Here is a 5,110-nt window from a genome sequence, read left to right on the forward strand (position 1 = left end):
TTTATCTGCAGAGTTTTACCCTCCCAGCCTGGGTGGAAATGAGGGGGGGCACACACAGGGTGTTAAGGGGCACCTTACGTGGGCCAGGGCCAACTGCTCCACCTTTCTGTGGAGTTCTGCTGCAGCCTTCACCACGACCAGCTCCACTCCACCAACTGTGCTGCTCCTCCAGCCGACCCATGAGCCGCTCCAGCCGTCTCCACAAACTGCTCCACTCCGCTCACTGTTCCGTGGGCTGCTCCAACATGCTGCAAACTGCTCCGCTCTGCAAGCCGCTTAGCAATAGATCTTCAGGCTCCCCCACTAGTTAACACAGTACTCAGTGATTTCAGCTCAGTAAGCTTAGCTCTTTTAGCAATTTCAGCTTGTAATAGGGGAGCCCTGATGCTGGTGCAACATTGACCCAATGTGAATTCAGCTTAACAGCCTCTAGATGGACTCCTAATGGAATCAAAATTAGCTGTGCTGTTCAACAGTGGAGAGAGAAGGATGTGCAATTGGTGTTCCAGGCCCTCAAAAGGGGCCCATACCATCAGGTACACACACCAGTCCCCAAACCTCCCTCCTTTCACTGGGTTTTGGCACCCATGTCCCTAGTCTATCAAGTGCTACTTAATTGATGTTGAGACATCTCTGTCATAAAGCAGTCTCATAGTTCCTCATTTACATAATCAGGGTGACAACACTTTATTCCTCCTGCCCCAGTAACAAAGAAATTGGGGATCCCAGAGCTGTCAAAATAAACATCCCAGGCTGCCGTGGGCTATGCTAGGTGGGGTAGGTGTGCCAATGCAAATACCTGAAATTTCTTTCCACACTACCCATAATTCACCATCAGTTGTCAGGGTAGAGCTCATCCTGACTCTGCTTACATAAATATAGCCCTTACAGTACATTTTGTCCTTTTTGTTAACCAGGAGGTAAATAATATCTGTGCACATTTAATCAGTTATATAGCTTAACATAAGATTGTTCAGAATTTCAATTTTTACTTTTATTGTATTTGAAAATGGCACATGACATTTCTTATTTATTGATGATTAGTATTTTACTCTTGACTTGTGTCAAGTTCTATTTGGACAAAACTCGGAATTCAAATAAAAGTGCACTTTTCAAATAGTTGTTGTTAGTTAAATAAAGCTATTATCAAAACATGTTTTGCATTTAAAACTAGCTGATTTATTAAACAAAGGAAGCGTCATCTGGAGTTAAAGATTTGAACTGATTGTTTGGAGTCACTATGTCTTTCAAGATTGTAGAACTAGTAGATAGCCTCTCACATCTCATTTTCATTCACAGATTGGAAAAGGGAAAACAAGCTTTCTTTCTTTTTTCAACTCCCACTCCATTTCTCAACTTTAAATGAACTAGTCGCTTAATTGAACTGAATTGTGTGAATTGAATAAATTGAAATGAAGAAAAATATTCTCTCTGCATCTGCAGAAGTGGCTACTGCTGTCTAAATCTGGTTTAGCATGTCAACAAACTCTGCTTCCAGGTGCTTAGCCGGTGTACTTTTACCAGTTCAGTAGTCTAACTTTCTTTAAAATCTCAGCAGCAAGCATGCACTGCTTGGATATTATTACTTTTTTGTTTAACTTAAGAGTGATTTTAATAGATGTGAGTAAATTTAGGCCTTATATTTTCATAATTTAAAATGTAATTTAAAATGTTTAATTTTAAAAAGAAAAATGTATTTCATTTATTTTTTTAAACTGCTTTTAATTTAAAAAATCCATTTTTTAAAATCTGATATTTTCTCACACTGCATTTCAGGTATTGTTGATTTAAAAAGTGCCTGTGATAACTGATGCATTTGTATGTACTGTATATTGAAGTGAAATTGTTGATGCTCACGCACTGATTGGATGTTTTTTGTGATTCTTCTGAAACTGTTTGTAGCTCAAGCTTTTAGATAGTATCACAATGGGGGCAATATCAGAACCTAAGTATACGGATTGGACTACATTAATTAAATTTGGGGAATGGTGATGGCAAATAAAATGACATCACTATCTGATGTCATCATCATCCACCAGGGTCAGAGAGCAGAACAGGTCCCATTTACTAACAACATGGGTCTAAACAACTGTCCAGACTTGGCCACTGACCATCTGTGTAGTCTGACTGTAAAATGTAGGCCAATTGATACTGACTGTGTATGTTTTTGCAAATTTTAGCTGTGGTATCTCTAGAAAAAATCTTCTGGTGTTATCCTAATGAATTCTAGCTACTCCTCAGGTACCGAAGTAACTACTGGTGGTAAGCGAAATATATTTTTTCATGTTTACCAGGTATGTAGAGATAAACTCCATTTCAGCCATTTGGAAAGAAGAAAAATAAAATCTAACCTATTTACTTCTCTGTACTGAAAGAAAAAAAACAAACACACACACACACAAAACCCAACAAGAGCGTTGCCAGCAATATGGAAAAGAAATGGAAACATTTCCAACAGTGTGAGTGAAAACAAATAGCAGTTCTTTCTACAGGTTAATGTGAGGAAGACTGCTTTGAAGTATGGATGGGGACAGACTAGAGAAACAAAAAGTGGGAGTATTCTCCGAAGTTCTCTCTTTGATCCCAACCTATTTATGACACCAAAATGGGATGCAACTCAAATGCTGTGATCATCTATGAAACAGTTCATCATTATGGGCTCTGGTGTGGCTTTGCTACAAGCCCTGAGCAAGGGATGGCTAATAACTGTGCTGTCCCAAGAACAAACCAAAACCCAGAATGTGATTCACAATCTGGTGCATGGTTCCCCCACCTATTCTGGGAGATGGGAATTTAATGAGAATGTAATCAATGCCAACCCTTGTCCCATGGTGACCCTCCACTGTGGGGTGTGAACATGTTGGCTGGGTCCATGCTGGCAGGCAATGCTGATCAAAAAGTTACTTATCAAAAATAAGATTTAATCAGGTAACAGATAATGAGGAGATAAGATCAATAAGAAATAAATTGAACTTTTAAATGGGACAAACTGGGTTTACTTGTCATGTTGTTCTATTCTTTCCATCATATTTTCCTAATATCCTCGATCTTACTTTAAAATAAAATGTTCTTAAAACAGACTGTACTTTCCATTTTAAAGGAGAACTTCCCATGGAGAATAAATGGGAGTTCTGCTGAACATCTAATGATTTTAAATGGCACATAATTGCAGGAAAAGAAAAGAAAAAAAGAAAAGATCATATGAACACCTCTCAAAATGCAACAGCCATTGCTTTCTTTGTAATACTATTATCACTAGGTGGATCAGGGCTGGGGGCAGGCAAGAGGAGCTGGGGAGTTCTGGCCTGGAAACCCCCAGCCTGCAGGCCTAGGGTAAAGCCAACTGGGTACTGGGATTGCAAAGGGGCAGCCCACGGGTGGGCAGAGGCAGCAGGTCCAAACCCCTTTGCCTGTGATGAGTGGCTGATACACTGCAGTCTGCTCCAGGGAATGGGGGCTAAGTGATGACTGGCAGTAGCCAGGACTGAGGTGAGGTGGGGATAGTGGGTCAGAGTTCCCCTGGGATGGTGAGACCCAGATCTGGGGGGTTACTACCAGAGGGTAGCACCCTAGATAAAGAGGCACCGGGGTCCAGGGAGGGACACAGGGGCCAGAGGACAGGTAGATCACTGGCCTGCAGAGGGCACTCCGGAGGTGGAATAAGCTAATTCTTGGAAGTCACCTGCAGGAGGCGGCGCCACAAGGGTGAGGCCCACCTCTACATATGTGCATATACATATCCAAATCATTGTAATTTATTTATTGCTAGCTAGTGAGTCTGCTGTGAAAAGTGATATTAACAAACATACAAGTATAATATCACTTTTCACAGCAGACATATTCAGTCCCAGCAAACCTGGGGACAAATTAAGCCCTGGATGGAGAGCCAGGGGAGGCAACAGTGGCCACGGCAATGGCAGTGTGTGGGGGAGGCAGTGAGGGACTGGAGCATGAAATCCCATGGCCAGAGCCCAAAGCCCTGTGGCTGGAGGAAGGGGCCCAGGGATGAAGCCCATAGCCATGTGGCCGGAGCCTGGGACTAAAGTCCAAAGCCTGACCCCCAGCCCCTGGGAACATGGGAAACTCATTGACTCCTGCTTCTCTAGTGTTGTGCCCCAAGTATCTCCAGAGTGGAGCAGGGCCCAACCCCTGCTGGCAGCTCCAGCAATCAACACCAAGGTGGGGCATCCAGGAGCATCAGGGAGGGGCCACTACTTTGTTCTTCTTGCCCCGCCCCCACCTGCTATCACCACCCAAGAGGCTGTGGCCATAAGAAAAGCCCCTGGTGGCCGCATATGAGAAATGCTGGCTGAAACAATGGAAATAGTACACTACCAGAACAAGAGCACTGGTTCCGTACAGCTCTCAGTGCATGTTTAAAGTGAAGGCAGGGGCGGCTCTAGGCATCAGCTAAACAAGCAGGTGCCTAGGGCGGCAAAATATATGGGGCGGCATAATGAGGGGTGTGTGTGTGTGTGGCAGCTTACCACGGAAGAGAGGTGGGAGCTGGTAGTGCGGCCCTTCCCTGGATGCAGAGGACAGGCCGCTCCTCAACTTGTTTGCGCCGCTCTCCCGCGGGCAGCGGCCACCCCCCATCCTCCAGGCGGGAACTGCTAGCGCGGCCCTGCCCCAACTGCAGAGGACGGGGGGAACATGGCGCCAGGGCCGGCCGCTCCTTCTGGACTTGTCCCTGCCTCCTCCTCCTCCTCCTCCTCCTTCCCCGAAGGGGAGTGGCAGCTCAGGCTGAGCCCTGCTTGTGGCGAAGGCCAAGGACGGATCCAGCAGCAGCCCGAATCCTCGGCCCTGGGAGCGGCAGTGATGGGACATGAATCCATCTCGGCCCAATCCGCAGCAAGGTAAGAGTTGGGTCGGGTGGCAGGGTCTCAGGGACCCCTGGGGAGCTTCTGCGTTCTGGAGCCCCAGAGGTTGCTTCCCTCCCCAGCCCCTCACAGCACTCCAGTGCTTGGAGTGTCCTTCTGCCTCCCCTCCTGCAGGGGGCGAGTGACCTGGCAGAGAGGGGTAGCATCTGTCTAGCAAGTCCAGCATCTCTTCCTTGGCTCCTCCAGCCCCAGAGCTCTCACCATTGCATGCCCCTTGGGGTCCCAGCTGG

At 46.0% G+C, this 5,110-nt stretch overlaps 1 long non-coding RNA gene across 1 annotated transcript in view; it reads right to left on the reverse strand.

The window, feature by feature from the left end:
• Positions 1-4,564, reverse strand: part of LOC116817730 (uncharacterized) — a 25,316-nt gene extending 20,752 nt beyond the window's left edge. Inside the window, exon 1 of the long non-coding RNA XR_004371996.2 lies at positions 4,488-4,564. This is a non-coding gene — a long non-coding RNA (uncharacterized LOC116817730). The remainder of the gene's footprint in view (positions 1-4,487) is intronic.
• Positions 4,565-5,110: the final 546 nt, after the last annotated feature.

Source organism: Chelonoidis abingdonii, chromosome 19 (genome assembly GCF_003597395.2).
Source record: "Chelonoidis abingdonii isolate Lonesome George chromosome 19, CheloAbing_2.0, whole genome shotgun sequence".
NCBI classification, from domain to species: domain Eukaryota; kingdom Metazoa; phylum Chordata; order Testudines; family Testudinidae; genus Chelonoidis; species Chelonoidis abingdonii.